The sequence below is a fragment of the Salminus brasiliensis genome, chromosome 3, assembly GCF_030463535.1.
Source record: "Salminus brasiliensis chromosome 3, fSalBra1.hap2, whole genome shotgun sequence".
NCBI classification, from domain to species: Eukaryota; Metazoa; Chordata; class Actinopteri; order Characiformes; family Bryconidae; genus Salminus; species Salminus brasiliensis.
Genome location: NC_132880.1, coordinates 51,431,557 through 51,451,482, shown reverse-complemented (window position 1 = coordinate 51,451,482; position 19,926 = coordinate 51,431,557). Strand labels below are relative to the sequence as shown.

Sequence of the window (19,926 nt, the reverse complement as noted above, 5' to 3'; positions counted from 1 at the left end):
ATTATCATCTTAGCAATATGCTACCCAAAGGGACTGAGTAGGAATAAATGATAATAATCATTCTTCTTCTTCGTATTATTATTATTATTATTATTATTATTATTATTATTATTATTAATATTATTCTCATTATATATCTTCTTATTTTTAACATAGACCATAGCTGAAGCTTTTGAAAAAGTTCTGAAAAATACACGATTTGAGCTTGCCCGTCTGGCTCGTTGGTCTAGGGGTATGATTCTCGCTTCGGGTGCGAGAGGTCCCGGGTTCAAATCCCAGACGAGCCCGGCTTTTAAGGTTATCATAGATGGACTATCAATCAACACTGTTCACTGACTGGAACCATACAGTAAAACTGTGCTCTCGAGGTTCTTCTGCATATCCACTGCTCTTTAGTGTGTCCCTCTGGAAGCTGCGTGTGAACACCTTACTTAGTTTTAGTGGAGGATGCCGTATTGACCCGGCTTCAGTCATAGATAGCTAGCATCTAAGGAGAACATTAAGAAAACAACTTTAATATGAAGTCTGTTTAATTTTTCAAATATTTTAAGTTCAGTAAAAAACATCAATATTGTAATGACAAAGGGTCTGGAATGTGGCTTCCACTCCACCTGAATCCGTGTTTTAGAGATTGTGCACTTCCAGTAGTCACTGATAGATGGCGCTCAGGCTACAAAAACACTTTTCCCCCAACCTCTGGCTCGTTGGTCTAGGGGTATGATTCTCGCTTAGGGTGCGAGAGGTCCCGGGTTCAAATCCCGGACGAGCCCTGCTCGTTTTTTTTGCCGGACACGATGGCGACATTAACGGTCGTCTGGTACGTGCCAAAATCTCAATATATAACTATTACATGAAAACACACACACAAATAAAAAAAAAACAACAACAGAAAAATAGCAACCTAATTTAGTCTCTCCTCAACTTCAATACACTCAACGTAAAAATGAGGCCAAGAAACAGACGAGCGAGCAGGTCACGATCAGGGCTGCACTCCTGCTGCAGTGGGGACCTGTGTGTCCAGGGCGCTGGGGGAGGTGACGACCGGAGAAGCAGCCAGGTGGACGCAATGCCTCCTAGACGAGAACGACTTGTTAGAAATCAGAAAAGACTCGGCTTGGTATGTTTATCAGATTAGATTAATAGTTCAGTAAATGTAATATATATTTAAACATCAGTCAAGTACACTCTATATTGACTAAAATAATGGGACACAACTCATTTAATGTTTTCTTCTGAAATCAAGGGTATTAAAAAGAGTTGATTCTGATTTTGTTGGAGTAGCTGTCTCTACTGTCCAGAAAAGAAGGTTTTCTACTAGATTTGGAGCATTACCAAGCCCGGAGTGGTTCATCGGGAGATTCGGGAGGATTCCAGATGGGCTGGTTCATGTCATATATTCATACACTTTATAATTAAAGTTTTGCATATGACACTTTAGTTTTTTGGATGTCAATGTCAGGGACCTTTATTTATTTATACAAAATGCATTTATTTAATGTTTAATGTTTATCTAAATGTTATTTTTGTTATTATGCAAACGGTAGTCCCGACCTTACAATCTGGTTGGTTGAGAAGCGCTCTTACCGTACTGATATTTGTGATAATAGCACAGCTTTTTCACACCAACTTAAAATAACAAACAAACAACTAACTGAATAAATAAATCATCTTTAAATTCTTCATGATTTTATCGCTAATTTCGTTTTTTGTTTATTCCAAACATATATTAGTTGGTAGTCTTATAGCTGGTCAGGAATGTTTTATTGTTGTTGTGTTGCTTAAATAAAAAATAGCAAAGCCAACAACACCATAACTTCGCAGTCGAATAATATTAGCCCTAATAATCATTTCTGTGTTACCTGCGTGCGACGTGCGCATCCTCCTCCAGCAAGGTTTACTAGCCCTAACAACAAGCTTGTGGAACAACACTATTCGTATGCGCCCATATGACAACCATATTTCTAACAACGCTGCAACATGTGACGTGGCAGCTGTGGAAAGGCTAGCAAACACGTTCGTTAAGCATGGCTCGTTGGTCTAGGGGTATGATTCTCGCTTTGGGTGCGAGAGGTCCCGGGTTCAAATCCCGGACGAGCCCTGCTTTTACTGAGAAAGGTCTGACCATCAGTGAATGTAGGGCCCGTCCAACAATGCAGGAGCAGAGAGAGACTTACAGGTGAACTACCTGAGTGATAGGCACCGCGCTGTCCTCTCCTGTAGGTAATTTCAAACCCTGTACGACTCACCTGCTGAATTAACCATCAACGCCAATCATGATCTGAATCAGCTTAGAGGAGGAAAATGACCAAACCTACAAAAAGGCCTCAGAAGAAGTTTCAGCTACAGCAGTGAATGTTTCCTAATGACTACAGATGTAGTTATTCATGGAACCCTGAACGATGTGCCAGCATTACCAGCATGACCGCTCCGTCCCACCAGTATGACCAGCTTAATGAAACGATATGTCAGTAGTGAGAGTTGATAATTAGTAGAGAGTGAAAGAAGTTTAGAGCTGCTAGGTTGTTGTTTTAGTACATTAAGAAATGTTGTGATCTAACGGACTCTGTCTAACAGTCACTGATAGATGGTGCTACAACTAGTCTCCATGTGGAGGAGGCCTCTAACTGCTGAGACGTGGCAATCCTGAGAAACTATGAACGGTTACTCTGTGTCTGGCTCGTTGGTCTAGGGGTATGATTCTCGCTTAGGGTGCGAGAGATCCCGGGTTCAAATCCCGGACGAGCCCTGCTCTTTTGTGTGCAGACTGAAACCGTAGAGCAGTGAGAAACTGGGATCAACTAACAGTTCATCTCTTGAAGGAAGTTTATTAATGACCTGCTATACCCCATCAGAACTTCCACTCAGCTAAATCCTTATTATTATCATCTTAGCAATATGCTACCCAGAGGGACTGAGTAGGAATAAATGATAATAATCATTCTTCTTCTTCGTATTATTATTAATATTATTATTAATATTATTATTAATATTATTATTAATATTATTCTCATTATATATCTTCTTATTTTTAGCATAGACCATAGCTGAAGCTTTTGAAAAAGTTCTGGAAAATACACGATTTGAGCTTGCCCGTCTGGCTCGTTGGTCTAGGGGTATGATTCTCGCTTCGGGTGCGAGAGGTCCCGGGTTCAAATCCCGGACGAGCCCGGCTTTTAAGGTTATCATAGATGGACTATCAATCAACACTGTTCACTGACTGGAACCATACAGTAAAACTGTGCTCTCGAGGTTCTTCTGCATATCCACTGCTCTTTAGTGTGTCCCTCTGGAAGCTGCGTGTGAACACCTTACTTAGTTTTAGTGGAGGATGCCGTATTGACCCGGCTTCAGTCATAGATAGCTAGCATCTAAGGAGAACATTAAGAAAACAACTTTAATATGAAGTCTGTTTAATTTTTCAAATATTTTAAGTTCAGTAAAAAAAATCAATATTGTAATGACAAAAGGTCTGGAATGTGGCTTCCACTCCACCTGAATCCGTGTTTTAGAGATTGTGCACTTCCAATAGTCACTGATAGATGGCGCTCAGGCTAAAAAAACACTTTTCCCCCAACCTCTGGCTCGTTTGTCTAGGGGTATGATTCTCGCTTAGGGTGCGAGAGGTCCCCGGTTCAAATCCCGGACGAGCCCTGCTCGTTTTTTTTGCCGGACACGATGGCGACATTAACGGTCGTCTGGTACGTGCCAAAATCTCAATATATAACTATTACATGAAAACACACACACAAATAAAAAAAAAACAACAACAGAAAAATAGCAACCTAATTTAGTCTCTCCTCAACTTCAATACACTCAACGTAAAAATGAGGCCAAGAAACAGACGAGCGAGCAGGTCACGATCAGGGCTGCACTCCTGCTGCAGTGGGGACCTGTGTGTCCAGGGCGCTGGGGGAGGTGACGACCGGAGAAGCAGCCAGGTGGACGCAATGCCTCCTAGACGAGAACGACTTGTTAGAAATCAGAAAAGACTCGGCTTGGTATGTTTATCAGATTAGATTAATAGTTCAGTAAATGTAATATATATTTAAACATCAGTCAAGTACACTCTATATTGACTAAAATAATGGGACACAACTCATTTAATGTTTTCTTCTGAAATCAAGGGTATTAAAAAGAGTTGATTCTGATTTTGTTGGAGTAGCTGTCTCTACTGTCCAGAAAAGAAGGTTTTCTACTAGATTTGGAGCATTACCAAGCCCGGAGTGGTTCATCGGGAGATTCGGGAGGATTCCAGATGGGCTGGTTCATGTCATATATTCATACACTTTATAAGTAAAGTTTTGCATATGACACTTTAGTTTTTTGGATGTCAATGTCAGGGACCTTTATTTATTTATACAAAATGCATTTATTTAATGTTTAATGTTTATCTAAATGTTATTTTTGTTATTATACAAACGGTAGTCCCGACCTTACAATCTGGTTGGTTGAGAAGCGCTCTTACCGTGCTGATATTTGTGATAATAGCACAGTTTTTTCACATCAAATTAAAATAACAAACAAACAACTAACTGAATAAATAAATCATCTTTAAATTCTTCATGATTTTATCGCTAATTTCGTTTTTTGTTTATTCCAAACATATATTAGTTGGTAGTCTTATGGCTGGTCAGGAATGTTTTATTGTTGTTGTTTTGCTTAAATAAAAAATAGCAAAGCCAACAACACCATAACTTCGCAGTCGAATAATATTAGCCCTAATAATCATTTCTGTGTTACCTGCGTGCGACGTGCGCATCCTCCTCCAGCAAGGTTTACTAGCCCTAACAACAAGCTTGTGGAACAACACTATTCGTATGCGCCCATATGACAACCATATTTCTAACAACGCTGCAACATGTGACGTGGCAGCTGTGGAAAGGCTAGCAAACACGTTCGTTAAGCATGGCTCGTTGGTCTAGGGGTATGATTCTTGCTTTGGGTGCGAGAGGTCCCGGGTTCAAATCCCGGACGAGCCCTGCTTTTACTGAGAAAGGTCTGACCATCAGTGAATGTAGGGCCCGTCCAGCAATGCAGGAGCAGAGAGAGACTTACAGGTGAACTACCTGAGTGATAGGCACCGCGCTGTCCTCTCCTGTAGGTAATTTCAAACCCTGTACGACTCACCTGCTGAATTAACCATCAACGCCAATCATGATCTGAATCAGCTTAGAGGAGGAAAATGACCAAACCTACAAAAAGGCCTCAGAAGAAGTTTCAGCTACAGTAGTGAATGTTTCCTAATGACTACAGATGTAGTTATTCATGGAACCCTGAACGATGTGCCAGCATTACCAGCATGTCCGCTCCGTCCCACCAGTATGACCAGCTTAATGAAACGATATGTCAGTAGTGAGAGTTGATGATTAGTAGAGAGTGAAAGAAGTTTAGAGCTGCTAGGTTGTTGTTTTAGTACATTAAGAAATGTTGTGATCTAACGGACTCTGTCTAACAGTCACTGATAGATGGTGCTACAACTAGACTCCATGTGGAGGAGGCCTCTAACTGCTGAGACGTGGCAATCCTGAGAAACTATGAACGGTTACTCTGTGTCTGGCTCGTTGGTCTAGGGGTATGATTCCCGCTTAGGGTTCGAGAGGTCCCGGGTTCAAATCCCGGACGAGCCCTGCTCTTTTGTGTGCAGACTGAAACCGTAGAGCAGTGAGAAACTGGGATCAACTAACAGTTCATCTCTTGAAGGAAGTTTATTAATGACCTGCTATACCCCATCAGAACTTCCACTCAGCTAAATCCTTATTATTATCATCTTAGCAATATGCTACCCAAAGGGACTGAGTAGGAATAAATGATAATAATCATTCTTCTTCTTCGTATTATTATTATTATTATTATTATTATTATTATTATTAATATTATTATTAATATTATTCTCATTATATATCTTCTTATTTTTAGCATAGACCATAGCTGAAGCTTTTGAAAAAGTTCTGGAAAATACACGATTTGAGCTTGCCCGTCTGGCTCGTTGGTCTAGGGGTATGATTCTCGCTTCGGGTGCGAGAGGTCCCGGGTTCAAATCCCGGACGAGCCCGGCTTTTAAGGTTATCATAGATGGACTATCAATCAACACTGTTCACTGACTGGAACCATACAGTAAAACTGTGCTCTCGAGGTTCTTCTGCATGTCCACTGCTCTTTAGTGTGTCCCTCTGGAAGCTGCGTGTGAACACCTTACTTAGTTTTAGTGGAGGATGCCGTATTGACCCGGCTTCAGTCATAGATAGCTAGCATCTAAGGAGAACATTAAGAAAACAACTTTAATATGAAGTCTGTTTAATTTTTCAAATATTTTAAGTTCAGTAAAAAACATCAATATTGTAATGACAAAGGGTCTGGAATGTGGCTTCCACTCCACCTGAATCCGTGTTTTAGAGATTGTGCACTTCCAGTAGTCACTGATAGATGGCGCTCAGGCTACAAAAACACTTTTCCCCCAACCTCTGGCTCGTTGGTCTAGGGGTATGATTCTCGCTTAGGGTGCGAGAGGTCCCGGGTTCAAATCCCGGACGAGCCCTGCTCGTTTTTTTTGCCGGACACGATGGCGACATTAACGGTCGTCTGGTACGTGCCAAAATCTCAATATATAACTATTACATGAAAACACACACACAAATAAAAAAAAAACAACAACAGAAAAATAGCAACCTAATTTAGTCTCTCCTCAACTTCAATACACTCAACGTAAAAATGAGGCCAAGAAACAGACGAGCGAGCAGGTCACGATCAGGGCTGCACTCCTGCTGCAGTGGGGACCTGTGTGTCCAGGGCGCTGGGGGAGGTGACGACCGGAGAAGCAGCCAGGTGGACGCAATGCCTCCTAGACGAGAACGACTTGTTAGAAATCAGAAAAGACTCGGCTTGGTATGTTTATCAGATTAGATTAATAGTTCAGTAAATGTAATATATATTTAAACATCAGTCAAGTACACTCTATATTGACTAAAATAATGGGACACAACTCATTTAATGTTTTCTTCTGAAATCAAGGGTATTAAAAAGAGTTGATTCTGATTTTGTTGGAGTAGCTGTCTCTACTGTCCAGAAAAGAAGGTTTTCTACTAGATTTGGAGCATTACCAAGCCCGGAGTGGTTCATCGGGAGATTCGGGAGGATTCCAGATGGGCTGGTTCATGTCATATATTCATACACTTTATAAGTAAAGTTTTGCATATGACACTTTAGTTTTTTGGATGTCAATGTCAGGGACCTTTATTTATTTATACAAAATGCATTTATTTAATGTTTAATGTTTATCTAAATGTTATTTTTGTTATTATACAAACGGTAGTCCCGACCTTACAATCTGGTTGGTTGAGAAGCGCTCTTACCGTGCTGATATTTGTGATAATAGCACAGTTTTTTCACATCAAATTAAAATAACAAACAAACAACTAACTGAATAAATAAATCATCTTTAAATTCTTCATGATTTTATCGCTAATTTCGTTTTTTGTTTATTCCAAACATATATTAGTTGGTAGTCTTATGGCTGGTCAGGAATGTTTTATTGTTGTTGTGTTGCTTAAATAAAAAATAGCAAAGCCAACAACACCATAACTTCGCAGTCGAATAATATTAGCCCTAATAATCATTTCTGTGTTACCTGCGTGCGACGTGCGCATCCTCCTCCAGCAAGGTTTACTAGCCCTAACAACAAGCTTGTGGAACAACACTATTCGTATGCGCCCATATGACAACCATATTTCTAACAACGCTGCAACATGTGACGTGGCAGCTGTGGAAAGGCTAGCAAACACGTTCGTTAAGCATGGCTCGTTGGTCTAGGGGTATGATTCTCGCTTTGGGTGCGAGAGGTCCCGGGTTCAAATCCCGGACGAGCCCTGCTTTTACTGAGAAAGGTCTGACCATCAGTGAATGTAGGGCCCGTCCAGCAATGCAGGAGCAGAGAGAGACTTACAGGTGAACTACCTGAGTGATAGGCACCGCGCTGTCCTCTCCTGTAGGTAATTTCAAACCCTGTACGACTCACCTGCTGAATTAACCATCAACGCCAATCATGATCTGAATCAGCTTAGAGGAGGAAAATGACCAAACCTACAAAAAGGCCTCAGAAGAAGTTTCAGCTACAGCAGTGAATGTTTCCTAATGACTACAGATGTAGTTATTCATGGAACCCTGAACGATGTGCCAGCATTACCAGCATGTCCGCTCCGTCCCACCAGTATGACCAGCTTAATGAAACGATATGTCAGTAGTGAGAGTTGATGATTAGTAGAGAGTGAAAGAAGTTTAGAGCTGCTAGGTTGTTGTTTTAGTACATTAAGAAATGTTGTGATCTAACGGACTCTGTCTAACAGTCACTGATAGATGGTGCTACAACTAGACTCCATGTGGAGGAGGCCTCTAACTGCTGAGACGTGGCAATCCTGAAAAACTATGAACGGTTACTCTGTGTCTGGCTCGTTGGTCTAGGGGTATGATTCTCGCTTAGGGTGCGAGAGGTCCCGGGTTCAAATCCCGGACGAGCCCTGCTCGTTTTTTTGCCGGACACGATGGCGACAGTAACGGTACGTGCCAAAATCTCAATATATAACTATTACATGAAAACACACACACAAATAAAAAAAAAAACAACAACAGAAAAATAGCAACCTAATTTAGTCTCTCCTCAACTTCAATACACTCAACGTAAAAATGAGGCAAAGAAACAGACGAGCGAGCAGGTCACGATCAGGGCTGCACTCCTGCTGCAGTGGGGACCTGTGTGTCCAGGGCGCTGGGGGAGGTGACGACCGGAGAAGCAGCCAGGTGGACGCAATGCCTCCTAGACGAGAACGACTTGTTAGAAATCAGAAAAGACTCGGCTTGGTATGTTTATCAGATTAGATTAATAGTTCAGTAAATGTAATATATATTTAAACATCAGTCAAGTACACTCTATATTGACTAAAATAATGGGACACAACTCATTTAATGTTTTCTTCTGAAATCAAGGGTATTAAAAAGAGTTGATTCTGATTTTGTTGGAGTAGCTGTCTCTACTGTCCAGAAAAGAAGGTTTTCTACTAGATTTGGAGCATTACCAAGCCCGGAGTGGTTCATCGGGAGATTCGGGAGGATTCCAGATGGGCTGGTTCATGTCATATATTCATACACTTTATAAGTAAAGTTTTGCATATGACACTTTAGTTTTTTGGATGTCAATGTCAGGGACCTTTATTTATTTATACAAAATGCATTTATTTAATGTTTAATGTTTATCTAAATGTTATTTTTGTTATTATACAAACGGTAGTCCCGACCTTACAATCTGGTTGGTTGAGAAGCGCTCTTACCGTGCTGATATTTGTGATAATAGCACAGTTTTTTCACATCAAATTAAAATAACAAACAAACAACTAACTGAATAAATAAATCATCTTTAAATTCTTCATGATTTTATCGCTAATTTCGTTTTTTGTTTATTCCAAACATATATTAGTTGGTAGTCTTATGGCTGGTCAGGAATGTTTTATTGTTGTTGTTTTGCTTAAATAAAAAATAGCAAAGCCAACAACACCATAACTTCGCAGTCGAATAATATTAGCCCTAATAATCATTTCTGTGTTACCTGCGTGCGACGTGCGCATCCTCCTCCAGCAAGGTTTACTAGCCCTAACAACAAGCTTGTGGAACAACACTATTCGTATGCGCCCATATGACAACCATATTTCTAACAACGCTGCAACATGTGACGTGGCAGCTGTGGAAAGGCTAGCAAACACGTTCGTTAAGCATGGCTCGTTGGTCTAGGGGTATGATTCTTGCTTTGGGTGCGAGAGGTCCCGGGTTCAAATCCCGGACGAGCCCTGCTTTTACTGAGAAAGGTCTGACCATCAGTGAATGTAGGGCCCGTCCAGCAATGCAGGAGCAGAGAGAGACTTACAGGTGAACTACCTGAGTGATAGGCACCGCGCTGTCCTCTCCTGTAGGTAATTTCAAACCCTGTACGACTCACCTGCTGAATTAACCATCAACGCCAATCATGATCTGAATCAGCTTAGAGGAGGAAAATGACCAAACCTACAAAAAGGCCTCAGAAGAAGTTTCAGCTACAGTAGTGAATGTTTCCTAATGACTACAGATGTAGTTATTCATGGAACCCTGAACGATGTGCCAGCATTACCAGCATGTCCGCTCCGTCCCACCAGTATGACCAGCTTAATGAAACGATATGTCAGTAGTGAGAGTTGATGATTAGTAGAGAGTGAAAGAAGTTTAGAGCTGCTAGGTTGTTGTTTTAGTACATTAAGAAATGTTGTGATCTAACGGACTCTGTCTAACAGTCACTGATAGATGGTGCTACAACTAGACTCCATGTGGAGGAGGCCTCTAACTGCTGAGACGTGGCAATCCTGAGAAACTATGAACGGTTACTCTGTGTCTGGCTCGTTGGTCTAGGGGTATGATTCCCGCTTAGGGTTCGAGAGGTCCCGGGTTCAAATCCCGGACGAGCCCTGCTCTTTTGTGTGCAGACTGAAACCGTAGAGCAGTGAGAAACTGGGATCAACTAACAGTTCATCTCTTGAAGGAAGTTTATTAATGACCTGCTATACCCCATCAGAACTTCCACTCAGCTAAATCCTTATTATTATCATCTTAGCAATATGCTACCCAAAGGGACTGAGTAGGAATAAATGATAATAATCATTCTTCTTCTTCGTATTATTATTATTATTATTATTATTATTATTATTATTATTAATATTATTATTAATATTATTCTCATTATATATCTTCTTATTTTTAGCATAGACCATAGCTGAAGCTTTTGAAAAAGTTCTGGAAAATACACGATTTGAGCTTGCCCGTCTGGCTCGTTGGTCTAGGGGTATGATTCTCGCTTCGGGTGCGAGAGGTCCCGGGTTCAAATCCCGGACGAGCCCGGCTTTTAAGGTTATCATAGATGGACTATCAATCAACACTGTTCACTGACTGGAACCATACAGTAAAACTGTGCTCTCGAGGTTCTTCTGCATATCCACTGCTCTTTAGTGTGTCCCTCTGGAAGCTGCGTGTGAACACATTACTTAGTTTTAGTGGAGGATGCCGTATTGACCCGGCTTCAGTCATAGATAGCTAGCATCTAAGGAGAACATTAAGAAAACAACTTTAATATGAAGTCTGTTTAATTTTTCAAATATTTTAAGTTCAGTAAAAAACATCAATATTGTAATGACAAAGGGTCTGGAATGTGGCTTCCACTCCACCTGAATCCGTGTTTTAGAGATTGTGCACTTCCAGTAGTCACTGATAGATGGCGCTCAGGCTACAAAAACACTTTTCCCCCAACCTCTGGCTCGTTGGTCTAGGGGTATGATTCTCGCTTAGGGTGCGAGAGGTCCCGGGTTCAAATCCCGGACGAGCCCTGCTCGTTTTTTTTGCCGGACACGATGGCGACATTAACGGTCGTCTGGTACGTGCCAAAATCTCAATATATAACTATTACATGAAAACACACACACAAATAAAAAAAAAACAACAACAGAAAAATAGCAACCTAATTTAGTCTCTCCTCAACTTCAATACACTCAACGTAAAAATGAGGCCAAGAAACAGACGAGCGAGCAGGTCACGATCAGGGCTGCACTCCTGCTGCAGTGGGGACCTGTGTGTCCAGGGCGCTGGGGGAGGTGACGACCGGAGAAGCAGCCAGGTGGACGCAATGCCTCCTAGACGAGAACGACTTGTTAGAAATCAGAAAAGACTCGGCTTGGTATGTTTATCAGATTAGATTAATAGTTCAGTAAATGTAATATATATTTAAACATCAGTCAAGTACACTCTATATTGACTAAAATAATGGGACACAACTCATTTAATGTTTTCTTCTGAAATCAAGGGTATTAAAAAGAGTTGATTCTGATTTTGTTGGAGTAGCTGTCTCTACTGTCCAGAAAAGAAGGTTTTCTACTAGATTTGGAGCATTACCAAGCCCGGAGTGGTTCATCGGGAGATTCGGGAGGATTCCAGATGGGCTGGTTCATGTCATATATTCATACACTTTATAAGTAAAGTTTTGCATATGACACTTTAGTTTTTTGGATGTCAATGTCAGGGACCTTTATTTATTTATACAAAATGCATTTATTTAATGTTTAATGTTTATCTAAATGTTATTTTTGTTATTATGCAAACGGTAGTCCCGACCTTACAATCTGGTTGGTTGAGAAGCGCTCTTACCGTACTGATATTTGTGATAATAGCACAGCTTTTTCACACCAACTTAAAATAACAAACAAACAACTAACTGAATAAATAAAACATCTTTAAATTCTTCATGATTTTATCGCTAATTTCGTTTTTTGTTTATTCCAAACATATATTAGTTGGTAGTCTTATGGCTGGTCAGGAATGTTTTATTGTTGTTGTGTTGCTTAAATAAAAAATAGCAAAGCCAACAACACCATAACTTCGCAGTCGAATAATATTAGCCCTAATAATCATTTCTGTGTTACCTGCGTGCGACGTGCGCATCCTCCTCCAGCAAGGTTTACTAGCCCTAACAACAAGCTTGTGGAACAACACTATTCGTATGCGCCCATATGACAACCATATTTCTAACAACGCTGCAACATGTGACGTGGCAGCTGTGGAAAGGCTAGCAAACACGTTCGTTAAGCATGGCTCGTTGGTCTAGGGGTATGATTCTCGCTTTGGGTGCGAGAGGTCCCGGGTTCAAATCCCGGACGAGCCCTGCTTTTACTGAGAAAGGTCTGACCATCAGTGAATGTAGGGCCCGTCCAGCAATGCAGGAGCAGAGAGAGACTTACAGGTGAACTACCTGAGTGATAGGCACCGCGCTGTCCTCTCCTGTAGGTAATTTCAAACCCTGTACGACTCACCTGCTGAATTAACCATCAACGCCAATCATTATCTGAATCAGCTTAGAGGAGGAAAATGACCAAACCTACAAAAAGGCCTCAGAAGAAGTTTCAGCTACAGTAGTGAATGTTTCCTAATGACTACAGATGTAGTTATTCATGGAACCCTGAACGATGTGCCAGCATTACCAGCATGTCCGCTCCGTCCCACCAGTATGACCAGCTTAATGAAACGATATGTCAGTAGTGAGAGTTGATGATTAGTAGAGAGTGAAAGAAGTTTAGAGCTGCTAGGTTGTTGTTTTAGTACATTAAGAAATGTTGTGATCTAACGGACTCTGTCTAACAGTCACTGATAGATGGTGCTACAACTAGACTCCATGTGGAGGAGGCCTCTAACTGCTGAGACGTGGCAATCCTGAGAAACTATGAACGGTTACTCTGTGTCTGGCTCGTTGGTCTAGGGGTATGATTCCCGCTTAGGGTTCGAGAGGTCCCGGGTTCAAATCCCGGACGAGCCCTGCTCTTTTGTGTGCAGACTGAAACCGTAGAGCAGTGAGAAACTGGGATCAACTAACAGTTCATCTCTTGAAGGAAGTTTATTAATGACCTGCTATACCCCATCAGAACTTCCACTCAGCTAAATCCTTATTATTATCATCTTAGCAATATGCTACCCAGAGGGACTGAGTAGGAATAAATGATAATAATCATTCTTCTTCTTCGTATTATTATTAATATTATTATTAATATTATTATTAATATTATTATTAATATTATTATTAATATTATTCTCATTATATATCTTCTTATTTTTAGCATAGACCATAGCTGAAGCTTTTGAAAAAGTTCTGGAAAATACACGATTTGAGCTTGCCCGTCTGGCTCGTTGGTCTAGGGGTATGATTCTCGCTTCGGGTGCGAGAGGTCCCGGGTTCAAATCCCGGACGAGCCCGGCTTTTAAGGTTATCATAGATGGACTATCAATCAACACTGTTCACTGACTGGAACCATACAGTAAAACTGTGCTCTCGAGGTTCTTCTGCATATCCACTGCTCTTTAGTGTGTCCCTCTGGAAGCTGCGTGTGAACACCTTACTTAGTTTTAGTGGAGGATGCCGTATTGACCCGGCTTCAGTCATAGATAGCTAGCATCTAAGGAGAACATTAAGAAAACAACTTTAATATGAAGTCTGTTTAATTTTTCAAATATTTTAAGTTCAGTAAAAAACATCAATATTGTAATGACAAAGGGTCTGGAATGTGGCTTCCACTCCACCTGAATCCGTGTTTTAGAGATTGTGCACTTCCAGTAGTCACTGATAGATGGCGCTCAGGCTACAAAAACACTTTTCCCCCAAGCACTGGCTCGTTGGTCTAGGGGTGTGATTCTCGCTTAGGGTGCGAGAGGTCCCGGGTTCAAATCCCGGACGAGCCCTGCTCGTTTTTTTGCCGGACACGATGGCGACATTAACGGTCGTCTGGTACGTGCCAAAATCTCGATATATAACTATTACAAGAAAACACACACACAAATAAAAAAAAAACAACAACAGAAAAATAGCAACCTAATTTAGTCTCTCCTCAACTTCAATACACTCAACGTAAAAATGAGGCCAAGAAACAGACGAGCGAGCAGGTCACGATCAGGGCTGCACTCCTGCTGCAGTGGGGACCTGTGTGTCCAGGGCGCTGGGGGAGGTGACGACCGGAGAAGCAGCCAGGTGGACGCAATGCCTCCTAGACGAGAACGACTTGTTAGAAATCAGAAAAGACTCGGCTTGGTATGTTTATCAGATTAGATTAATAGTTCAGTAAATGTAATATATATTTAAACATCAGTCAAGTACACTCTATATTGACTAAAATAATGGGACACAACTCATTTAATGTTTTCTTCTGAAATCAAGGGTATTAAAAAGAGTTGATTCTGATTTTGTTGGAGTAGCTGTCTCTACTGTCCAGAGAAGAAGGTTTTCTACTAGATTTGGAGCATTACCAAGCCCGGAGTGGTTCATCGGGAGATTCGGGAGGATTCCAGATGGGCTGGTTCATGTCATATATTCATACACTTTATAAGTAAAGTTTTGCATATGACACTTTAGTTTTTTGGATGTCAATGTCAGGGACCTTTATTTATTTATACAAAATGCATTTATTTAATGTTTAATGTTTATCTAAATGTTATTTTTGTTATTATGCAAACGGTAGTCCCGACCTTACAATCTGGTTGGTTGAGAAGCGCTCTTACCGTACTGATATTTGTGATAATAGCACAGCTTTTTCACACCAACTTAAAATAACAAACAAACAACTAACTGAATAAATAAAACATCTTTAAATTCTTCATGATTTTATCGCTAATTTCGTTTTTTGTTTATTCCAAACATATATTAGTTGGTAGTCTTATGGCTGGTCAGGAATGTTTTATTGTTGTTGTGTTGCTTAAATAAAAAATAGCAAAGCCAACAACACCATAACTTCGCAGTCGAATAATATTAGCCCTAATAATCATTTCTGTGTTACCTGCGTGCGACGTGCGCATCCTCCTCCAGCAAGGTTTACTAGCCCTAACAACAAGCTTGTGGAACAACACTATTCGTATGCGCCCATATGACAACCATATTTCTAACAACGCTGCAACATGTGACGTGGCAGCTGTGGAAAGGCTAGCAAACACGTTCGTTAAGCATGGCTCGTTGGTCTAGGGGTATGATTCTCGCTTTGGGTGCGAGAGGTCCCGGGTTCAAATCCCGGACGAGCCCTGCTTTTACTGAGAAAGGTCTGACCATCAGTGAATGTAGGGCCCGTCCAGCAATGCAGGAGCAGAGAGAGACTTACAGGTGAACTACCTGAGTGATAGGCACCGCGCTGTCCTCTCCTGTAGGTAATTTCAAACCCTGTACGACTCACCTGCTGAATTAACCATCAACGCCAATCATGATCTGAATCAGCTTAGAGGAGGAAAATGACCAAACCTACAAAAAGGCCTCAGAAGAAGTTTCAGCTACAGTAGTGAATGTTTCCTAATGACTACAGATGTAGTTATTCATGGAACCCTGAACGATGTGCCAGCATTACCAGCATGTCCGCTCCGTCCCACCAGTATGACCAGCTTAATGAAACGATATGTCAGTAGTGAGAGTTGATGATTAGTAGAGAGTGAAAGAAGTTTAGAGCTGCTAGGTTGTTGTTTTAGTACATTAAGAAATGTTGTGATCTAACGGACTCTGTCTAACAGTCACTGATAGATGGTGCTACAACTAGACTCCATGTGGAGGAGGCCTCTAACTGCTGAGACGTGGCAATCCTGAGAAACTATGAACGGTTACTCTGTGTCTGGCTCGTTGGTCTAGGGGTATGATTCCCGCTTAGGGTTCGAGAGGTCCCGGGTTCAAATCCCGGACGAGCCCTGCTCTTTTGTGTGCAGACTGAAACCGTAGAGCAGTGAGAAACTGGGATCAACTAACAGTTCATCTCTTGAAGGAAGTTTATTAATGACCTGCTATACCCCATCAGAACTTCCACTCAGCTAAATCCTTATTATTATCATCTTAGCAATATGCTACCCAGAGGGACTGAGTAGGAATAAATGATAATAATCATTCTTCTTCTTCGTATTATTATTAATATTATTATTAATATTATTATTAATATTATTATTAATATTATTCTCATTATATATCTTCTTATTTTTAGCATAGACCATAGCTGAAGCTTTTGAAAAAGTTCTGGAAAATACACGATTTGAGCTTGCCCGTCTGGCTCGTTGGTCTAGGGGTATGATTCTCGCTTCGGGTGCGAGAGGTCCCGGGTTCAAATCCCGGACGAGCCCGGCTTTTAAGGTTATCATAGATGGACTATCAATCAACACTGTTCACTGACTGGAACCATACAGTAAAACTGTGCTCTCGAGGTTCTTCTGCATATCCACTGCTCTTTAGTGTGTCCCTCTGGAAGCTGCGTGTGAACACCTTACTTAGTTTTAGTGGAGGATGCCGTATTGACCCGGCTTCAGTCATAGATAGCTAGCATCTAAGGAGAACATTAAGAAAACAACTTTAATATGAAGTCTGTTTAATTTTTCAAATATTTTAAGTTCAGTAAAAAACATCAATATTGTAATGACAAAGGGTCTGGAATGTGGCTTCCACTCCACCTGAATCCGTGTTTTAGAGATTGTGCACTTCCAGTAGTCACTGATAGATGGCGCTCAGGCTACAAAAACACTTTTCCCCCAAGCTCTGGCTCGTTGGTCTAGGGGTGTGATTCTCGCTTAGGGTGCGAGAGGTCCCGGGTTCAAATCCCGGACGAGCCCTGCTCGTTTTTTTGCCGGACACGATGGCGACATTAACGGTCGTCTGGTACGTGCCAAAATCTCGATATATAACTATTACAAGAAAACACACACACAAATAAAAAAAAAACAACAACAGAAAAATAGCAACCTAATTTAGTCTCTCCTCAACTTCAATACACTCAACGTAAAAATGAGGCCAAGAAACAGACGAGCGAGCAGGTCACGATCAGGGCTGCACTCCTGCTGCAGTGGGGACCTGTGTGTCCAGGGCGCTGGGGGAGGTGACGACCGGAGAAGCAGCCAGGTGGACGCAATGCCTCCTAGACGAGAACGACTTGTTAGAAATCAGAAAAGACTCGGCTTGGTATGTTTATCAGATTAGATTAATAGTTCAGTAAATGTAATATATATTTAAACATCAGTCAAGTACACTCTATATTGACTAAAATAATGGGACACAACTCATTTAATGTTTTCTTCTGAAATCAAGGGTATTAAAAAGAGTTGATTCTGATTTTGTTGGAGTAGCTGTCTCTACTGTCCAGAGAAGAAGGTTTTCTACTAGATTTGGAGCATTACCAAGCCCGGAGTGGTTCATCGGGAGATTCGGGAGGATTCCAGATGGGCTGGTTCATGTCATATATTCATACACTTTATAAGTAAAGTTTTGCATATGACACTTTAGTTTTTTGGATGTCAATGTCAGGGACCTTTATTTATTTATACAAAATGCATTTATTTAATGTTTAATGTTTATCTAAATGTTATTTTTGTTATTATGCAAACGGTAGTCCCGACCTTACAATCTGGTTGGTTGAGAAGCGCTCTTACCGTACTGATATTTGTGATAATAGCACAGCTTTTTCACACCAACTTAAAATAACAAACAAACAACTAACTGAATAAATAAAACATCTTTAAATTCTTCATGATTTTATCGCTAATTTCGTTTTTTGTTTATTCCAAACATATATTAGTTGGTAGTCTTATGGCTGGTCAGGAATGTTTTATTGTTGTTGTGTTGCTTAAATAAAAAATAGCAAAGCCAACAACACCATAACTTCGCAGTCGAATAATATTAGCCCTAATAATCATTTCTGTGTTACCTGCGTGCGACGTGCGCATCCTCCTCCAGCAAGGTTTACTAGCCCAAACAACAAGCTTGTGGAACAACACTATTCGTATGCGCCCATATGACAACCATATTTCTAACAACGCTGCAACATGTGACGTGGCAGCTGTGGAAAGGCTAGCAAACACGTTCGTTAAGCATGGCTCGTTGGTCTAGGGGTATGATTCTCGCTTTGGGTGTGAGAGGTCCCGGGTTCAAATCCCGGACGAGCCCTGCTTTTACTGAGAAAGGTCTGACCATCAGTGAATGTAGGGCCCGTCCAGCAATGCAGGAGCAGAGAGAGACTTACAGGTGAACTACCTGAGTGATAGGCACCGCGCTGTCCTCTCCTGTAGGTAATTTCAAACCCTGTACGACTCACCTGCTGAATTAACCATCAACGCCAATCATGATCTGAATCAGCTTAGAGGAGGAAAATGACCAAACCTACAAAAAGGCCTCAGAAGAAGTTTCAGCTACAGCAGTGAATGTTTCCTAATGACTACAGATGTAGTTATTCATGGAACCCTGAACGATGTGCCAGCATTACCAGCATGTCCGCTCCGTCCCACCAGTATGACCAGCTTAATGAAACGATATGTCAGTAGTGAGAGTTGATGATTAGTAGAGAGTGAAAGAAGTTTAGAGCTGCTAGGTTGTTGTTTTAGTACATTAAGAAATGTTGTGATCTAACGGACTCTGTCTAACAGTCACTGATAGATGGTGCTACAACTAGACTCCATGTGGAGGAGGCCTCTAACTGCTGAGACGTGGCAATCCTGAAAAACTATGAACGGTTACTTTGTGTCTGGCTCGTTGGTCTAGGGGTATGATTCTCGCTTAGGGTGCGAGAGGTCCCGGGTTCAAATCCCGGACGAGCCCTGCTCTTTTGTGTGCAGACTGAAACCGTAGAGCAGTGAGAAACTGGGATCAACTAACAGTTTATCTCTTGAAAGAAGTTTATTAATGACCTGCTATACCCCATCAGAACTTCCACTCAGCGAAATCCTTATTATTATCATCTTAGCAATATGCTACCCAAAGGGACTGAGTAGGAATAAATGATAATAATCATTCTTCTTCTTCGTATTATTATTATTATTATTATTATTATTATTATTATTATTATTATTATTATTAATATTATTCTCATTATATATCTTCTTATTTTTAACATAGACCATAGCTGAAGCTTTTGAAAAAGTTCTGGAAAATACACGATTTGAGCTTGCCCGTCTGGCTCGTTGGTCTAGGGGTATGATTCTCGCTTCGGGTGCGAGAGGTCCCGGGTTCAAATCCCGGACGAGCCCGGCTTTTAAGGTTATCATAGATGGACTATCAATCAACACTGTTCACTGACTGGAACCATACAGTAAAACTGTGCTCTCGAGGTTCTTCTGCATATCCACTGCTCTTTAGTGTGTCCCTCTGGAAGCTGCGTGTGAACACCTTACTTAGTTTTAGTGGAGGATGCCGTATTGACCCGGCTTCAGTCATAGATAGCTAGCATCTAAGGAGAACATTAAGAAAACAACTTTAATATGAAGTCTGTTTAATTTTTCTAATATTTTAAGTTCAGTAAAAAACATCAATATTGTAATGACAAAGGGTCTGGAATGTGGCTTCCACTCCACCTGAATCCGTGTTTTAGAGATTGTGCACTTCCAGTA

At 41.1% G+C, this 19,926-nt stretch overlaps 26 non-coding genes across 26 annotated transcripts; all 26 read left to right on the top strand.

The window, feature by feature from the left end:
- The first annotated feature begins 215 nt into the window (after nucleotides 1-215).
- trnap-cgg (transfer RNA proline (anticodon CGG)) lies at nucleotides 216-287 on the top strand. The gene has a single exon. It is a non-coding gene; the product is annotated as a tRNA-Pro (tRNA).
- Nucleotides 288-698: 411 nt separating this feature from the next.
- trnap-agg (transfer RNA proline (anticodon AGG)) lies at nucleotides 699-770 on the top strand. The gene has a single exon. It is a non-coding gene; the product is annotated as a tRNA-Pro (tRNA).
- A 1,256-nt stretch (nucleotides 771-2,026) lies between these two features.
- Nucleotides 2,027-2,098, top strand: trnap-ugg (transfer RNA proline (anticodon UGG)). Its single transcript has one exon. It is a non-coding gene; the product is annotated as a tRNA-Pro (tRNA).
- A 576-nt stretch (nucleotides 2,099-2,674) lies between these two features.
- On the top strand, nucleotides 2,675-2,746 carry trnap-agg (transfer RNA proline (anticodon AGG)). The gene has a single exon. It is a non-coding gene; the product is annotated as a tRNA-Pro (tRNA).
- Nucleotides 2,747-3,096: 350 nt separating this feature from the next.
- trnap-cgg (transfer RNA proline (anticodon CGG)) lies at nucleotides 3,097-3,168 on the top strand. The gene has a single exon. It is a non-coding gene; the product is annotated as a tRNA-Pro (tRNA).
- Nucleotides 3,169-4,907: 1,739 nt separating this feature from the next.
- trnap-ugg (transfer RNA proline (anticodon UGG)) lies at nucleotides 4,908-4,979 on the top strand. Its single transcript has one exon. It is a non-coding gene; the product is annotated as a tRNA-Pro (tRNA).
- Nucleotides 4,980-5,555: 576 nt separating this feature from the next.
- trnap-agg (transfer RNA proline (anticodon AGG)) lies at nucleotides 5,556-5,627 on the top strand. Its single transcript has one exon. It is a non-coding gene; the product is annotated as a tRNA-Pro (tRNA).
- A 353-nt stretch (nucleotides 5,628-5,980) lies between these two features.
- trnap-cgg (transfer RNA proline (anticodon CGG)) lies at nucleotides 5,981-6,052 on the top strand. The gene has a single exon. It is a non-coding gene; the product is annotated as a tRNA-Pro (tRNA).
- Nucleotides 6,053-6,463: 411 nt separating this feature from the next.
- On the top strand, nucleotides 6,464-6,535 carry trnap-agg (transfer RNA proline (anticodon AGG)). The gene has a single exon. It is a non-coding gene; the product is annotated as a tRNA-Pro (tRNA).
- Nucleotides 6,536-7,791: 1,256 nt separating this feature from the next.
- trnap-ugg (transfer RNA proline (anticodon UGG)) lies at nucleotides 7,792-7,863 on the top strand. The gene has a single exon. It is a non-coding gene; the product is annotated as a tRNA-Pro (tRNA).
- A 576-nt stretch (nucleotides 7,864-8,439) lies between these two features.
- Nucleotides 8,440-8,511, top strand: trnap-agg (transfer RNA proline (anticodon AGG)). Its single transcript has one exon. It is a non-coding gene; the product is annotated as a tRNA-Pro (tRNA).
- Nucleotides 8,512-9,759: 1,248 nt separating this feature from the next.
- On the top strand, nucleotides 9,760-9,831 carry trnap-ugg (transfer RNA proline (anticodon UGG)). The gene has a single exon. It is a non-coding gene; the product is annotated as a tRNA-Pro (tRNA).
- Nucleotides 9,832-10,407: 576 nt separating this feature from the next.
- On the top strand, nucleotides 10,408-10,479 carry trnap-agg (transfer RNA proline (anticodon AGG)). The gene has a single exon. It is a non-coding gene; the product is annotated as a tRNA-Pro (tRNA).
- Nucleotides 10,480-10,835: 356 nt separating this feature from the next.
- On the top strand, nucleotides 10,836-10,907 carry trnap-cgg (transfer RNA proline (anticodon CGG)). Its single transcript has one exon. It is a non-coding gene; the product is annotated as a tRNA-Pro (tRNA).
- Nucleotides 10,908-11,318: 411 nt separating this feature from the next.
- Nucleotides 11,319-11,390, top strand: trnap-agg (transfer RNA proline (anticodon AGG)). Its single transcript has one exon. It is a non-coding gene; the product is annotated as a tRNA-Pro (tRNA).
- A 1,256-nt stretch (nucleotides 11,391-12,646) lies between these two features.
- Nucleotides 12,647-12,718, top strand: trnap-ugg (transfer RNA proline (anticodon UGG)). Its single transcript has one exon. It is a non-coding gene; the product is annotated as a tRNA-Pro (tRNA).
- A 576-nt stretch (nucleotides 12,719-13,294) lies between these two features.
- trnap-agg (transfer RNA proline (anticodon AGG)) lies at nucleotides 13,295-13,366 on the top strand. The gene has a single exon. It is a non-coding gene; the product is annotated as a tRNA-Pro (tRNA).
- A 362-nt stretch (nucleotides 13,367-13,728) lies between these two features.
- trnap-cgg (transfer RNA proline (anticodon CGG)) lies at nucleotides 13,729-13,800 on the top strand. The gene has a single exon. It is a non-coding gene; the product is annotated as a tRNA-Pro (tRNA).
- Nucleotides 13,801-14,211: 411 nt separating this feature from the next.
- trnap-agg (transfer RNA proline (anticodon AGG)) lies at nucleotides 14,212-14,283 on the top strand. The gene has a single exon. It is a non-coding gene; the product is annotated as a tRNA-Pro (tRNA).
- Nucleotides 14,284-15,538: 1,255 nt separating this feature from the next.
- On the top strand, nucleotides 15,539-15,610 carry trnap-ugg (transfer RNA proline (anticodon UGG)). The gene has a single exon. It is a non-coding gene; the product is annotated as a tRNA-Pro (tRNA).
- Nucleotides 15,611-16,186: 576 nt separating this feature from the next.
- On the top strand, nucleotides 16,187-16,258 carry trnap-agg (transfer RNA proline (anticodon AGG)). The gene has a single exon. It is a non-coding gene; the product is annotated as a tRNA-Pro (tRNA).
- Nucleotides 16,259-16,608: 350 nt separating this feature from the next.
- Nucleotides 16,609-16,680, top strand: trnap-cgg (transfer RNA proline (anticodon CGG)). Its single transcript has one exon. It is a non-coding gene; the product is annotated as a tRNA-Pro (tRNA).
- A 411-nt stretch (nucleotides 16,681-17,091) lies between these two features.
- Nucleotides 17,092-17,163, top strand: trnap-agg (transfer RNA proline (anticodon AGG)). The gene has a single exon. It is a non-coding gene; the product is annotated as a tRNA-Pro (tRNA).
- Nucleotides 17,164-18,418: 1,255 nt separating this feature from the next.
- On the top strand, nucleotides 18,419-18,490 carry trnap-ugg (transfer RNA proline (anticodon UGG)). Its single transcript has one exon. It is a non-coding gene; the product is annotated as a tRNA-Pro (tRNA).
- A 576-nt stretch (nucleotides 18,491-19,066) lies between these two features.
- trnap-agg (transfer RNA proline (anticodon AGG)) lies at nucleotides 19,067-19,138 on the top strand. The gene has a single exon. It is a non-coding gene; the product is annotated as a tRNA-Pro (tRNA).
- Nucleotides 19,139-19,494: 356 nt separating this feature from the next.
- Nucleotides 19,495-19,566, top strand: trnap-cgg (transfer RNA proline (anticodon CGG)). The gene has a single exon. It is a non-coding gene; the product is annotated as a tRNA-Pro (tRNA).
- Nucleotides 19,567-19,926: the final 360 nt, after the last annotated feature.